We start from the raw sequence: 17,778 nt of genomic DNA on the forward strand, positions 1-17,778 counted from the left end.
ATGGTGCACACTACCCCAGGGCATCCGAGAGCTTAAAAGGTAAAGTCCACCAAGTATGTTTTGAGTGGAGCCAAAGTGAAATAGGAAGTGTTTAATAGTTGAAGCCAGAGCAGGACCTGTTTCCAAGCATGATCATGGATAAGAACCTGTTGTAAGAAAACAAGTAAGACCCTCTGGTCTGACAGCAAGGTTTTCCTTTGGGTAGTGTATGGTCTCCTGCAGAAATGAACCATGAAGATGGCCTTTAAAAAGGTCCTGGAGGGACCATCCAGAGAGTGCCCCACCTATGGATCCATCCCATATACAACCACCAAACCCAGACACTATTGCATATGTCAGAAAGACTTTGCTTAAAGGACCCTGATAGAGCTCTCTCTTATGAGTCTATGCCAATGCCTGGCAAATACCGAAGTGGATGCTCACAGTCATCTATTGGATGGAACACAGGGCCCCTAAGGAAGGAGCTAGAAAAAGTACCCAAGGAGCTAAAGGGGTCGGCAACCCTATAGGAGAAACAATATGGACTAACCAATACCCCTGAAAGCTGTGTCTCTAGTTGCATATGTAGCAGAGGATGGCTTAGTCTGCTATCAATAGGAGAAGAGGCCTTGGTCTTGTGAAGATCGTATGCCCCACTACAGGGGAATGCCAGGGCCAGGAAGTGGGGATGGGTGGGTTGGGGAGCAGGGCTGCGGGTGGGTATAGGGGGCTTTGGGTATAGCATTTGAAATGTCAATGAAGAAATTATCTAATAATAATTTTTTTAAAAAGGTCCTGGATACTGAAGGATGAATGATTTCTGATTTTAGGCATTGTATCAACCATCAACCATCAAGGATATCCAGAGACCTCGGTTTAAGATCTGCTTAGGCACAAGTGTCTCCAAGAGTATCAGATGGTGGAACCTGGACACAAATTGTATGGTTTAAACAACTCGGAATACACAGACTATTTTTTTTTTATTCTACAGTAAACTTTTTGTATTTGAACTGTGTGTTACCGTGTCCTATTTTATATCTATATAAACGTCTGCATACTGGAACAAGCTAACATGTCTGTCTTCCCAAAGCACCATTTTTCCAGTGGTGAGAGCACACTGATCTTCATGATGCACTGTGGTCTTCACCCTGTGCATTACATATTTGCCCTCTTCCTCCTACATACTGTCTAGAATGCATCCTGTAAACATCTCTCCATCATGCTATTGTTTATCAGTAGTGGAGATTTGTGTTTTAGGCTTCAATTAGGCAATATTGATCTCTATTTGGTAGATTATTTTCTTAGCCTAATGTCCTTCAAGTCTACTCAAGTTAAGCACAATTCTCTCCTTTATTTTTTATGAGACAAAGTCTTGCTATGTAGCCTAGGCTGTCTACCGACTTCTGACCCTCCTGTTCAGAATCCTTGGTACTTTTGTGACAGGTTGCACCTCCTGGATTTGAAAGGCCAAATACATTCTCTCTCAATAGACATGTGGAGGTAGAGTAGCCACCTTGTGAAAGGACTTGGTTTAGATCAATTCATATGAGTTCTAATTCCCTCTGCAGTTTCCTATCTCAGTGTCTTCAAAATCTCTTTATAATTGGGTATGGAGATGTTCACCAGGGTCCTGACTTCTGTTCACAAAACAGTGTTTTGTAGCCTGAAATCTGGGTAACCCACAGCTTGTATTTCTGCCCAGCCACTCATATCCTGTTGAGATAGCAGAGCTTTCTTCAGGGCAGAAGGGATGCTTTGTGCTGCCACATGAACTAGAGATGGAGAGGTTTCCAAGATGACAGGAGCCCTGGCTTCCTGAAACCAAATCACTGTTGAAAGAAACTCTAAACAAGCTTGTGTCTCTTCCTGAGGAGGCGCAGCCAGCATGTGCCATCTGGCAGATCCTCTTGGTGTTGTGAGGAACTGTGTAGAGTTCTGTATCAGTTCTCTGCACACTGGTTGACTCCAGAGCTTGCCTTTCTCTTCTTTTCTTTTCTTTCTTTCTTTCTTTCTCTTCTTTCCTTCTTTCTTTCTTTTCTTTCTTTCCTTCTTTGTCTCTCTTCCTTCCTTCCTTTCTTCTTTCTTTTTCTTTCTTTTCCTTCCTTCCTTCCTTCCTTCCTTCCTTCCTTCCTTCCTTCCTTCCTTCCTTCCCTCCCTCCTTTCTTCTTTATTAGATATTTCCTTTATTTACATTTCAAATGTTATCCCTTTCCTTGTTTGCCCTCAGAAAATCCCTTATCCCCTCCTCCCTTCCCCTGCTCCCCAGCCCAACCACTCTCATTCCTGGTCCTGGCATTCCCCTATATTAGGGCATAGAGCCTTTGCAGGACCAAGGGCCTCTCCTCTCATTGATGACCAACTAGGCCATCGTCTGCTACAAATATAGCCAGAGCCACAAGTTCTACCATGTGTTTTCTTTGATTGGTGGTATAGGTCCAAGGAGCTCTGAGGGGACTGGTTAGTTCATATTGATGTTCCTGCTTTGGGGCTTCAGTCCCCTTCAGCTCCCTGAGTATTTCTCTGGCTCCTTCATTGGGGACCTTATGCTCCATCCAATGGATGACTATGAGCATCCACTTCTGTATTTTCCAGGCACTGGAAGAGCCTCGCAGGAGACATGCATTAACATTTTGAGGAATCTCCACAGGAGGTCTTATGAAGGTTGTGTAGATGTTTGCTCTGCCAGCACTGTGCTAGGGTTTTCTATTTCACATGCTGGCAAATTATTTTGTCCTTTGGTAATGTCCACACTTGTTTCCTATGGTGACACTTATGACAACTCAATTATCAATGGTTTGCCATGTTTCCTGGAAAAAAATGCAGTTCAATTCACAAATGCTAACTTATGCTATGACCTTAGTTTGTTTCCCCTACTTTTCTAATATCAATTTTAGAGTATCAGATCTTCTTTAAGGTCTTCAGTCTATTTGGAGTTGATTTTTATGCAGGCAGAGACAAAGATCTAGATACAATCTTGTACATTAGGTGCCCAATTTTCCTTTAACCACCATTTGAGGTTTACATAGAAAAATTCCATGCCAGTCTGGGCTAAGAACTGAGATTATATCTGTACATAAAAAATACACAAATAGAAAATGCAGCAGATGAATAACTAGGATTCAAATAACTTTCCCTTTCCCAATCACCTCTTAACTATGGCATCACAAATAATTATGAAGATGCTGAAATAGGAGGTTGTTCAGCTTCTTGGTTTCTAAACTAGACTGAAGGGAAATATGAGCTCCATTTAAGGAATCATTTGAGTGTTTTGTACAACGTTTGCCTTCTATTAGAGACTTGGAGAAATCAGAAGTCAGCCTATACATGCACTCATGTATAGGCTGTGCACTGGAACAATAAATTCCTCTTGCTTTTTGCATCCATCCAGGCTCCATGTTGTTCACTCAGGGGTCTCTGGTAAGCTAAGGTTCCCAGGAGTCTTACAGCAGAAGCTGAACAAAGGTGAGGCTCTTGGTCTGGATGAGGAATGATTGCTCAAGTGTGCACAGTGCTGGTTGACACGGGAGGCTTGCTCAGATCCCAGGAAGCATGGTGGTTACAGTGGAGTGGCAGAGCTGTGACTCCACCAGGATAGCTAGAGAAAGTTGCAAGAATAACGAAGGACAATAGAAGGCATGCTTGCAGGCCAATTTGGTAGAATTATTTTGAGTATTTGGCCATTAGAATGTAGATGTCAAAGGGGTTCTGGCCATGCCTTGTGTGCTGATGTCATGTGGACAGGTAGATGTGGCGCTCTTTCTTCCACAGCTGTCAATCATTGAGACTCCACAGGACTTAACCTCCTCAGGAGGCACCAAAGGGACCCACCTACCGCACTAACTCAACTTGGATTTTGTTGTTGTTTTTTTTTGTTTTGTTTTGTTTTTTTGTTTTTTATTTATTTTTTTTTACCCCTTTTGTCTACCTATAATTTGCATCCATTAATGAACTAGTTTAAAAGGAAGGAAGGTAGGAAGGAAAAGGAAGGAAGGAAGGAAAGAAAGAAAGAAAGAAGGAAGGAAGGAAGAAAGGAAGGAAGGAAGGAAGGAAGGAAAGAAGGAAAGAAAGAAAGAAAGAAAGAAAGAAAGAAAGAAAGAAAGAAAGAAAGAAAGAAAGAAAGAAAGAAAACGTTTTTCCTTGAGGACTGAATGCCAATTCTGGCAAGGAGTTCTGCCTTTGTTCATTCTGCCCATGCCATGTAGGGACACCCATGCTGGGCACCAGTCCCACAATTGCCATGGCCCAGTGTATTCCTCTCCACAGGACTCAGAGCCCCTGGATCAAAGATCCATGGAGTGCTGGTGATTACCAAGGAATGTGAGAAGCAACAGCAGACTTTAGAGAACCTTCATGCACCGTGAGAATGTCAATTCAGCTGGCTGGCTCCAGGTTTACCTGTCAGCCGGAAGTCAATGGTCCTGAAGGCAGAGCAAGGACCAGAGGACCTGACATGTTGCACGTGACCAATAGATATGTTTGCTCAAGTTAGAGGTAGCAACAGAACTGATAAGCCATGAGTGTCCATTGGAATCCATAAGCAAATATAAAGTGGACAGAGACAGCTTAGCCCTACAGCTCTGCTGCGGGTCTCCAAAGCATCATTACTACTCCATTCACACTGAAAGAGATCCTGAAGCCCTCACAAATCGTCCACCTCTAGTGTCTGAATATGCATTTGCCCTTAAACTTTACATTTGATGGGTATTCTTTACATCTGGTTGGACACACAACATACACACACACACACTCACACACTCACACACACACACAGAAAAAGAGAGAGAGAGAGAGAGAGAGAGAGAGAGAGAGAGAGAGAGAGAGAGAGAGAGAAGACAGAGTCCTAACAAGTCTCATCAGTTTTTTTTTTTCCTTTCAAATATAGTGTTCCTTGTTTCAGGATCCTTTTGTGATTTTCCATTATTAAATTTATTTTATTCATTTTTTTCTCATACATTAAATGCTGAGTACAGTCTCTCCTCTCTCCATTCCTCCACGTTCCCCTCCCCACCTCTTGTCTCTATCATATTCACTCCTCCTCCTCCATAGCCCTTGATATAAAAGAGCTGGCCTCTCAAGGATCCAGTGAACATGGACTAACAAGTTACATGAAAACTATGCACAAACCCTCGTATCACAGCTGGACGAGGTAAACCAGGAGGAGGAAGAGGGTCTTAAGCGCATCCAAGAGGGTCAGAGAAGCCCTCACTGCCACAGTTTTCTGTCCTGTGAGAACACTAAGCTACACAACCATAAAATACACGAAGAGTATCTAACTCAGATCCAGATAGTGAGTCTACTTGAGTCCAGTCCATTGGCTCTGTAGGCCTTCTTTCTGGTAAAATTTATTTACTGTTCCGTATGCTGCTTGTATCTCTATAGGCATCTCCTTCTTTAGAGTGGAAAATTATCTTCTCTGATTTTGTTGAAAATATTTTCTAGGCCTTTGAACTAGGGTTCTTCTCCTTTTCTTTCTATTATTCATAGGTTTGGTCTTTTCATGGTATCCCAGTTTCCTGTTGTTTCGTATCAGGGATGTTTGGAATTCAACATTTCTGATGGATATATTTTATTGTAACTTCAGTCCTATGATTCTCTTTTCTATCGCTTGTATTTTATAGGTGATGCTTGCATCTGTTGTTCCTGTTTTCTTACCTAGATATTCCATTTCCAGAATTTCTCCATTTTGTGTCTTCCTAAGTTCAATGTCTTCAAATGCTTATAAGTACTAATCTTTTAAAGAGGACACCATGTGTTTTTCCTACATGATTTATGGTCATATGAGGTCCTCTCAGTGGGGTGATGAGGTTCCATGTTCCAGTGCAGGCTGAGGTGGCAGGGAATGGTTCCACATTTGCCTTTCTGAATTCTAAGATTCATAGGGTCTGAGTTCACTCCACGTTATGAGTTCTTTTCTCTGTTGGCAAGCTCCTATTGCCCCAGAGTGATGGTGATGGAATATGTGTGTGTGTGTGTGTGTGTGTGTGTGTGTGTGTGTGTGTGTGTGTGATCTTTACTGTCATAGAACTTGTTCTGTAGACTAGCTGGCCTCCAATTCACATTGATCTGCCTGTCTCTGCCTTTCCAATGCTGAGATTAGAGGGACGCACCACCAGTGCTTGGCTAAAGATTACTTTTCAACAGGTGGCAGGACCAAGTGAAAATCCACACTCACACAATAAACTTGGATCCATGATGGACAGCAGATATAAAAGTGAACTCAAATGAATCTTAGTTCTAAAAGTAAGATCTAAAATTATAAAATCTCTAGATAAAGATTTCTTAGGATAGCTGATAAAGGAACAGTGTAAAGTAATAAAGAAGAAATATTTAAAAATGCAAGAACTTTATTCTTTTTTGTATTAGAACCTTGTGAATTGGATTGCATTTTTCCATGAAATAATCACCAACCATTGATAAATGAGGTGTCATAAATGTCACCATTTAAACCAGAGTGGACATTATTAAAAGACAAAAAAAAAAAAAAAAAGAAAAGAAAAGAAAAGAAAAGAAAAGAAAAGAAAAGAAAAGCCAGGCAGTGGTGGCACATGCCTTTAATCCCAGCATTTGGAAGACAGAGGCAGGTGGATTTCTGAGTTCGAGGACAACCTGGTCTATAGAGTGAGTTCCAGGATAGCCAGGGCTACAGAGAGAAACCCTGCCTTGGAAAAAACAAAAGACCCATCTCCTATTTAGAACTCTAACTGTAGCTTGATCTTTGAATCAGTCTAAGTGCAGTTCCCATATCTGACGCTATCTGCTGGTTTCTTTCAGGAAGAGATTTCCCCAGTGAAACCACTGACAATATTGGAAGGGTATATACACGTCTCTAATTAACATGAGTGATATTAATGTGTCAACATTAGCTCACTACTCAAATGAACGACTTTGGTGCCAGATGTTGAGATAGAAAGGACAGGCTTATTTTGTTTATAAGTATCCTTTGTTTCATAGCAAAGGAAATGTTTAAAAGAGCAACTGTAATAAAAGTAATATTAGTAAAAGAGAGAGAGAGAGAGAGAGAGAGAGAGAGAGAGAGAGAGAGAGAGAGAGAGAGAGAGAAGGAAGGAAGGAAGGAAAGGAAAGGAAAGGAAAGGAAAGGAAAGGAAAGGAAAGGAAAGGAAAGGAAAGGAAAGGAAAGGAAGGGAAAGGAAAGGAAAGGAAAGGAAAAAGAAAAGAAAAGAAAAAAGAAAAGAAAAGAAAGGAGGAAGGAAGGAAGGAAGGAAGGAAGGAAGGAAGGAAGGAAGGAAGGAAGGACAGAGAAGGCTGTGCCTACAGCCCACTCCACATCCAGAGTGGAGCATCTAATTCTAAATAGATTGTCTGTTTGCAGTGCTAAATAAAAGCAACTGCCTAAACTTTGCATTAAAATTATGTGTTTAATGGTCCAAAGGCCTTGTAAAATAGAGTGATTCTTCATTCTGTAATAAAGCCATTCATTATTACAAACTATGTAATGTAAGAAAGACCTACTAAAACAGAACCCTGCAGGCCATAACAGATGTGTCAAGCTAGACCTTAAATTTACTGTTATAGCTCTAATGATGAATTGCATTTGTGAATGGTATAAAACAGTTGAACATCTATACCTTTGGAAAAAGACTTTCATCTAGAGATTTCATATCAATCAAACCCACTGAATGGACCCTACTTAGCATCTGAAAATTTATTTATTTTTTAGTTTTTATGTTCTATTATTTTGTATGTGAATTTTGAGAAGCATAAAACAAACACACACGCACTTAAAATGTCCTCTGCAGAGATATATCTCTATTTACAAAAATTCCCCTAAAATGTTGGAGAGAACTATCAACATTAGGAATGTGATGTTCAAGACCTATTGTGGAGAGACAGCATGGAGAGTTTCCTTGATTAAAACCACAGAGCTATGCAATGGTGTCAGCGTTTGGAAGCTGATTATGGGATGGATCCCTGGGTATGGCAGTCTCTAGATGGTCCATCCTTTCGTCACAGCTCCAATCTTTGTTTCTGTAACTCCTTCCATGGATGTTTTGTTCCCAATTCTAAGAAGGGGTACAGTGACCCCACTTTGGTCTTCATTCTTCTTGAGTTTCACGTGTTTAGCAGATTGTATTATATATCTTGGGTATCCTAAGTTTTGGGCTAATATCCACTAGCAAGATTTTGCTGAAACGACCCTGATATAGCTGTCTCTTGTGAGACTATGCTGGGGCCTAGCAAACACAGAAGTGGATGCTCACAGTCAGCTAGTGGATGGATCACAGGGCTCCCAATGGAGGAGCTGGAGAAAGTACCCAAGGAGCTAAAGGGACCTGCAACCCTATAGGAGGTACAACAATATGAAGTAACCAGAACCCCAGAGCTCTTGACTCTAGCTGCATACGTATCAAAAGATGGCCTAGTCAGCCATCACTGGAAAGAGAGGCCCTTTGGACACACAAACATTATATGCCCCAGTACAGGGGAAATCCAGGGCCAAAAAAAAAAAAAAAAATGGGATTGGGTGGATAGGGAAATGGGGGAGAGGGGGAGGGTAAGGGGGACTTTTGGGATAGCATTGGAAATGTAATTGAGGAAAATACGTAATAAAATATATATAAAAAAAAAAACCAAAAAAACCCACAGAGCTATTCAACTCTGTTCCTCCATTGACCAGACAGTAAAACAAACTATGACTTCAATTGTTTACTAGAGACTTCTTGGTGTACCTCTCTCCATCCCAGGATAAACAACCTAAGTGTCCTTCAAAATAGTTAGGCTGACTTTTAACATTATGAGATGAAACCTGGATTGCTCCCATGCTATCATGCAAAAGCTGCACAAACTATAAATCTATACTCCTCTTTAATCTGATTTAGATGGAAATTAAAATTACTTCTAGCTCTTTTTTACAATTATTTATTTTATATAAATGAACACGCTGGTGCTCTCCTCAGACACACCAGAAGAGTGCCACACCCACTTCAGTAAAGACTGTGTGGCAGGCCCAAAAGTTTGGAAGCAGTCTTGAGGCAAAAATGTTTCACAGAACCTTATCCTCCTGGAACCCTAGCATTCTCATAATACGAATGATCCAAATTTGTCCCTGCAATATTGTGGATGGTCTTGCATGCTTTCTTGTAGTATTTATACTGGATAGGAGCTAGAAATCTCAGGGCAACCTTAGCAAAGTATACTTAGAATTCCCATTACAGACATGAATGGCAGCCTACATTACATAATAGCAGAAAGAACAGCTGTGCTCTTAGGAGGAACTAAAGTATTATATTATGAAAGGGTTAGTAGTACTGAACTCCCTTAGTGCATGTTTTTCACTAGGCCCAGAGGAATTCCATAATTAGGTATTTACTAAGGGACCCCTGGTGGTGGGTTTAACAATAGACTAGCATTGCATCAGACCTTTCACCTGGCTCCTGTGAATAGCTGACTTTAGATAGGGCTGATCTTATCTCAGTTGTAAACATTGCCTGGTACCTGCCAGTCTTTTTGTATGCATTTCTCTGTTTTGTGTCAGATAACTTCAATGTACCTTGGCTGATGTGTCACCTAACTTCTTTGTTTTCTTCTGTAATATGTAAGTCTGATGCTCGCTTTGAGAAATTACATTCAGATCAACACTCCCTTGTGTTCACATCTGTTACTTTTTGCCAACTCCCTGCCCACTGCAGGACTCTGATTCTTCTGTGGGTTGAGGGGCTGATTGAGGCCAGTCCGTGGCAGAAGAGGGCATAAAATCCCATTAGAGATGATTGTGAGCCACCATGCGGTTGCTGGGAATTGAACTCAGGACCTCTTGAAGTGCTCTTAACCCCCGAACCATCTCTTCCAGCCCCCATTTTGAGTTCTTACACTATTAAATAGAAAATAAATGTCTAATTCCTAATGAATTCATGAGTTTGCTTCAATTCTTTTCTTTTAAAGTGCTCAATGCATCACAAAAGCATGACTTCATTCATTTGTTTTTGAATTTCAAACTACTGAAGACACAAACACACAAATAACATTACATGAAGAGAGCATGCTGTATTTGTGTTGAGAGAAACATATATACACGTACGTATGAAACAAGATTTAAAGAAAATGGGGCTGTGCATGTCAATGACAGTTTGTGTGTGGAAGGGACATAAAGAATAGGCTGACGAAAGGAAAGGACAGTGGAAATGATGTAATTATAGTAATCTAAAAAAGAAGAAAAAAAAAACCCAAAATTTAGATTTCTGGGAGGAATGGCACAGCACTGATTCAAATTTAGTGTACAGATTTTTCCGTACCAGTAAGTCCCTAGTTATTAGAAAATAGGGTAATAAGCCCTACAGTGTTCAATACAAACCACCAACACTAAAGGACCTGGGACTGTATTTGTACTGTGGTCTTTCATTTCACACAGAAAAGATACGTCTCAGAAAACATGAATAACTTCTTGAAAAAATGAGTTAAATTCATAACAATTAATTCAATGCCTGATATACTTTGCAGTTGCTAACAGTTCAAATAGGCGGTTAGGTGCAGTCTAATAGCTACATTTGCTCAGTGATGATTTTATTTCTGTAACCTGAAGGTCCAAACCTTGTAAATATCAAACAATGTATGAAACCCATGCGTGAGAGACTCAAAACATACTGGAGAAAATACACTATCTCAACCCATCAATTTCATCTGTACTCTTGACTATCAATATCTAGAACAACTCTGATAGACAGACAGTTGTTCTATAAAAAGTCAGTTTTCCAAAGCTAATTAAACAAAGATTAGTTAAGTTCAATCGAGCCTTCATCTTCAGATGGTTATTCACTTTGTCATGCATATTTTTAACCATTAGCCAATATTTACTGTCAATACTTTCTATCAAGTATCTCTTGTAGGGTTGTGTACATAGTGCAGACAATAGTGAGCATGAGATGTAGCTGAAGCAAAAGGCAAGTGACTAAAATACTTTCAAAGCATTAGAAATACGAATCAATCTGGTAAGCTGATGACAGCAATGAGAATGGCCCTATTCTGATAAGGGTTACAGGAACTACCTCTGAATGAATGAATGAATGATTGAATGAATGAATAAAACCTCTTAATAAAGAAAGAAAGAAACAAACAAATAAGTAACAGAAACAGACAGCCACATGGGAAGCAGGAAGCAGCTCATCCCAGGAGAAGATAAAGGCCAATCGACAGCTGTGATGAGGAAACAAGTTTGGAATTTGGTTGTGCCACAGTTTACTAGCAGCACCAAAGTAGTGAGGCCATGGGCACATAATGCGTTAGAATATTTTCCCCATAAATGATGTGAAGACAACTGGAAAGGAGTCCAAATGTGGCACACAATTTAATACATAAAAACACAGTGAAGCTCCGCAACAGGAAGATCGCAGTGATAAACCACTCAAACTAATTCAGTCTAAATGTATGTAGAAAATAATGCTCAGTGAGTAGTAAGCAGGACTTGTCTTACTGAAAATGGTTAGAGCTTTTCAACTACCTGGAATTTAGAACTGTGTTCTGTTCAGAAGTGAAAAATCTATAAATATAGCTATGCCTGTTTCACCTCATCCAAGGACAAAATCACCCAATATTAAAATCAGATTCACCCATTACTGTCCTAAATTCTGAGATGTATTTTATTAGTGAGATCTGTATACATAGTAACAGTATCATATATATTGTATTTAGCACATCTATATACACATCTATATATGGGATACTTATAATGATCAACAATTTGTTAAAGAATTCGACAGCTGAAAGGTAAATGTCTGTATCTATAATGATAAAGACACTTGGCTGACTGAGATTAAAGGCTATGGATCAACTATCTGATAGACCGACATTGTGATCAGATACCTAAGTGGCTGATAGATCAACACTGTGACCAGACAACCAGGCCTAACTTACTCCAAGTTTCACATTTCTCTCAAAAAGTTGGACTGCCTACTATAAGCTTATTTGTGATGAAACAAGAAGTGATGAACGAGAATACAGTCCACAGAACAAACCTGATACATTATTTTATCCTCTGGGATTTGTTCCTAATAAGGAAGTAGCATTTTCAGTACAGAGGATACAGGCGTCTGGACCACATTGGCCTCCTTTATTTGGACATTTAGGCCATTGTTCACATACAAGAGAAAGGGAAGAGAAGGAAATGGTTTCCAAAGCTCTTCCATGCCAAAGTGTGAATGAAACCCAGCATCAAATGCTCTGCTGCCTGGAGCTGTCCCCCTTTGACAGTTTGCCTCCATTGCATTTTTCTATGCAATTCTGTCATCTCACACACACTTGTGTCCAAACACAATAAACCACAGTTAATTGCATGTCTTAAATTAAAAGATAAAATAATGCACAATTAGTTGGGGGAAATCATCAATTGGTGAATGAGTCTTGCTCATTACACCCTATGCATGGGATGGATACCCACGGCACATTCTTAGCTAGACAACAGGCTGTGACACTGGAGGTACAGGGCCATCCTTGGCACACCAGTTTGGAGTGAAGAATCAGTGGCTTTTAAAACAACTCTATATGACTAGCAAATCATGCTTTCACAACCAAGAGTGACATGCAGAAATGTGCATAATTGCGGGTAATTAGAAAAATTAAAATATCCTTAAGAAAGGCTTGAACAGAAATGATATGTCAGTCAATAATGGAAAAATACCAGATGATGCACATGATTTTGTCATGCTTCTTAACATGATAAACATTAAGGACATATATTTATTAGACAAATACAAAATAGTATGCATCTTTTGGGGCATTTTTAATAGGTAAGGGAAATAAGACATACAAAAAAGACACAGAAAATGCACAAAAATTGTTAACATACCATTTCTAAGTTATTCATATTTTAAATTACCTACATTAAGAAAACCACCACGATATTGGGTTTGAAGACTTCCATCTCACTTTCTTCCTTATCTAACAATAAATTAATGGATGCTAGTGTTTAGTTTGTGTATATATGTGTGTGTAAATATATATATGTAATATAATATATATTCGTAAATATAACCTGTTGAGTCCATTTGATGTGAGTTTCATGTATATCTTCAGGACTGTGTGGCACTGGGTAACCAACAGACTTAAGAGAGTCTTTTAAGATGAACTTACCTTACTCTAATAATAAAAATAATATTTTAATACATAAAACCAAGTATAAATCATATTCATACACTTCCACCATATCTTTAGCTATGCAGACAAATAATTCTTATAATATACTTATTGACATACCCAATACAAAATTTAAGAAACAGGCTCAATTTCTGTTAAATGTTCAACAGAATAGTATATTTCAAGAAATATCCCACACTAGCTACATTTTTTTCATTTTCTTTTTGGAAGAAAGGAACACCCAAAACCCAGCAGAGTAAATGTGTCCAGTGGTATTCAACTGCCTGATCTCAAAATAAACAGCTACTTCCTTCCTTCTTTTATTCATTGTAATTCAGGAATGGGAAAAATAATTATTTTCCTCAAAAGGTTGTCTCAACCTCAGGCATCTTTACATTCCAAGGGTAATATTTTCATTCTTTTCTTGATCGAACAAATTCTAATCTGAATATTTATTCAAAAATAGAGACTGCTTTGGTTGGGGAGGCAGAATTCCAGACTGAGTAGGGCCACAAGCCTCTCCGGTCAGAAAAGCGCCGGGGTAGCTAGGCTGCAGGGTCGGCTGACACTCGCCAGCTACCCACAACACCCGCCACAGGATCTTAAGACTTCTGGTGAGTGGAACACAGCTTCTGCTCCAATCCAATTGCGCGCGGGACCTGAGAATGCATTAGTTAGGGAAGCAGAAAACCGGCCTGAGTAGGACCGCAGGCCTCTTCTGGCCGGACCAGCACCTGGGTAGCTAGAGTGCAGGGTCGGCTGACGCCCACCAGCTACCCAGGACCCCCGCCACATGATTTTGAGACTGCTGGTGAGTGGAACACAGCTTCTGCTCCAATCTTTAAACAGTGACAACGACAACAACTAACCCCAGAGATTACCAGATGGCGAAAGGTAAACATAATAATCTTACTAACAGAAACCAAGACCACTCACCATCATCAGAACCAAGCACTCCCACTTCGCCCAGTCCAGGGCACCCCAACACACCGGAAAGGCTAGACACGGATATAAAAGCATATCTCATGATGATGGTAGAGGACTTCAAGAAAGACTTTAATAACACACTTAAAGAAATACAAAGGAACACTGGTAAACAGGTAGAAGACAGTAAAGAGGAAGCACAAAAATCCCTTAAAGAATTGCAGGAGAACACTGCTAAAGAGTTACAAATCCTTAAAGAAAAACAGGATAACATAATCAAACAGGTAGAAGTCCTTACAGAAAAACACATCCAAAAAGATGATGGAAATGAACAAACCCATACTAGACCTAAAAAGGGAAGTAGACACAATAAAGAAAACCCAAAATGAGGCAACACTGGAGATAGAAACCCTAGGAAAGAAATCTGGAACCATAGATAAGAAGACCAAACCTACGGATAATAGAAGTGGATGAGAATGAAGATTTTCAACTCAAAGGACCAGCAAACATCTTCAACAAAATTATAGAAGAAAACTTCCCAAATCTAAAGAAAGAGATGCCCATGAACATACAAGAAGCCTACAGAACTCCAAATAGACTGGACCAGAAAAGAAATACCTCCCGACACATAATAATCAGAGCAACAAATGCTCTAAATAAAGATAGAATACTAAAAGCAGTAAGAGAAAAAGGCCAAGTAACATATAAAGGCAAGCCTATCAGAATTACACCAGATTTCTAACCAGAGACTATGAAAGCCAGAAGATCCTGGACGGATGTTATACAGACACTAAAAGAACACAAACTCCAGCCCAGGCTACTATACCCAGCCAAACTCTCAATTAACATAGATGGAGAAACCAAAGTATTCCATGACAAAACCAAATTCACACATTATCTCTCCACGAATCCAGCCCTTCAAAGGATAATAACAGAAAAAAAACCAATACAAGGACAGAAACCACGCCCTAGAAACAACAAGAAGGTAATCCCTCAACAAACCTAAAAGAAGACAGCCACGAGAACAGAATGCCAACTTTAACAACAAAAATAACAGGAAACAACAATTACTTTTCCTTAATATCTCTTAATATCAATGGACTCAACTCCCCGATAAAAAGACATAGACTAACAAACTGGCTACACAAACAAGACCCAACATTTTGCTGCTTACAGGAAACTCATCTCAGAGAAAAAGATAGACACTACCTCAGAATGAAAGGCTGGAAAACAATTTTCCAAGCAAATGGTCTGAAGAAACAAGCTGGAGTAGCCATTCTAATATCTGATAAGGTTGACTTCCAACCCAAAGTCATTAAAAAAGACAGGGAGGGACACTTCATACTCATCAAATGTAAAATCCTCCAAGAGGAACTATCAATCCTGAATATCTATGCTCCAAATACAAAGGCAGCCACATTCATTAAAGAAACTTTGGTAAATCTCAAAGCACACATTGCACCTCATACAATAATAGTGGGAGATTTCAACACACAACTTTCACCAATGGACAGATCATGGAAACAGAAACTAAACAGGGACACAGTGAAACTAACAGAAATTATGAATCAAATGGATCTGGCAGATATCTACAGAACATTCTATCCTAAAACAAAAGGATATACCTTCTTTTCAGCACCTCATGGTACCTTCTCCAAAATTGACCACATAATTGGTCACAAAACAGGCCTCAACAGATACAAAAATATTGAAATTGTCCCATGCATCCTATCAGATCACCATGGACTAAGGCTGATCTTCAATAACAAAATAAATAACAGAAAGCCAACCTTCACGTGGAAACTGAACAACACTCTTCTCAATGATACCTTGGTCAAGGAAGGAATAAAGAAAGAAATTAAGGACTTTTTAGAGTTCAATGAAAATGAAGCCACAACATACCCAAACTTATGGGACTCAATGAAAGCATTTCTAAGAGGAAAACTCATAGCTCTGAGTGCCTCCAAAAGGAAACTAGAGAGAGCACACATTAGCAGCTTGACAACATACCTAAAAGCACTAGAAGAAAAGGAAGCAAATTCACCCAAGAGGAGTAGATGGCAGGAAATAATCAAACTCAGGGGTGAAATCAACCAAGTGCAAACAAGAAGAACTATTCAAAGAATCAACCAATCAAGGAGCTGGTTCATTGAGAAAATCAACAAGATGGATAAACCCTTAGCCAGACTCACTAGAGGGCACAGGGAAAGCATCCTAATTAACAAAATCAGAAATGAAAAAGGAGACATAACAACAGATCCTGAAGACATCCAAAACACCACCAGATCCTTCTACCAAAGGCAATACTCAACAAAACTGGAGAACCTGGATGAAATGGAGAAGTTCCTAGACAGATACCAGGTACCAAAGTTGAATCAAGATCAGGTTAATGATCTAAACAGCCCTATATCCCCCAAAGAAATAGAAGCAGTCATTAATAGTCTCCCAACTAAAAAAAGCCCAGGACCAGATGGGTTTAGTGCAGAGTTCTATCAGATCTTCAAAGGAGATCTAATCCCAGTTCTTCACAAACTATTCCACAAAATAGAAACAGAAGGTACTCTACCCAACTCATTCTATGAAGCCACAATTACTCTGATACCTAAACCACGAAAAGACCCAACAAAGACAGAAAACTTCAGACCAATATCCCTTATGAATATTGATGCAAAAATCCTCAATAAAGTTCTTGCTAACCGAATCCAAGAACACATCAAAACAATCATCCATCCTGACCAAGTAGGTTTCATCCCAGGGATGCAGGGATGGTTCAATATATGGAAATCCATCAACGTAATCCAGTATATAAACAAACTCAAAGACAAAAACCACATGGTCATCTCGTTAGATGCGGAAAAAGCATTTGACAAGATCCAACACCCATTCATGATAAAAGTCTTGGAAAGATCAGGAATTCAAGGCCCATACCTAAACATGATAAAAGCAATCTACAGCAAACCAGTAGCCAACATCAAAGTAAATGGTGAGAAGCTTGAAGCAATCCCTCTAAAATCAGGGACTAGACAAGGCTGTCTACTTTCTCCATACCTATTCAACATTGTACTTGAAGTCCTAGCCAGAGCAATTCGACAACAAAAGGAGATCAAAGGGATACAAATGGGAAAAGATGAAGTCAAAATATCACTTTTTGCAGATGATATGATAGTATATATAAGTGACCCTAAAAATTCCACCAGAGAACTCCTAAGCCTGATAAACAGCTTCGGTGAAGTAGCTGGATATAAAATTAACTCAAACAAATCAATGGCCTTTCTCTACACAAAGAATAAACAGGCTGAGAAAGAAATTAGGGAAACAACACCCTTCTCAATAGTCACAAATAATATAAAATATCTTGGTGTGACTCTAACTAAGGAAGTGAAAGATCTGTATAATAAAAACTTCAAGTCTCTGAAGAAAGAAATTATAGAAGATCTCAGAAGATGGAAAGATCTCCCATGCTCATGGATTGGCAGGATCAACATTGTAAAAATGGCTATCTTGCCAAAAGCAATATACAGATTCAATGCAATCCCCATCAAAATTCCAAATCAATTCTTCAACGAATTAGAAAGTGCAATCTGCAAATTCATCTGGAATAACAAAAAACCTAGTATAGCAAAAACTCTTCTCAAGGATAAAAGAACCTCTGGTGGAATCACCATGCAGGACCTAAAGCTTTACTACAGAGCAATTATGATAAAAACTGCATGGTACTGGTATAGTGACAGACAAACCGACCAATGGAATAAAATTGAAGATCCAGAAATGAACCCACACACCTACGGTCAC

The 17,778-nt window shown here is 39.4% G+C and overlaps 1 pseudogene across 1 annotated transcript in view; it reads right to left on the reverse strand.

The window, feature by feature from the left end:
• LOC147004907 (protein DBF4 homolog A-like) overlaps window positions 1–17,778 on the reverse strand; it is a 386,595-nt pseudogene that overhangs the window by 29,318 nt on the left and 339,499 nt on the right. The window lies entirely within an intron of this gene.

The sequence above is a fragment of the Mus caroli genome, unplaced genomic scaffold, assembly GCF_978045245.1.
Source record: "Mus caroli unplaced genomic scaffold, Mus_caroli_1 scaffold_4, whole genome shotgun sequence".
NCBI classification, from domain to species: domain Eukaryota; kingdom Metazoa; phylum Chordata; class Mammalia; order Rodentia; family Muridae; genus Mus; species Mus caroli.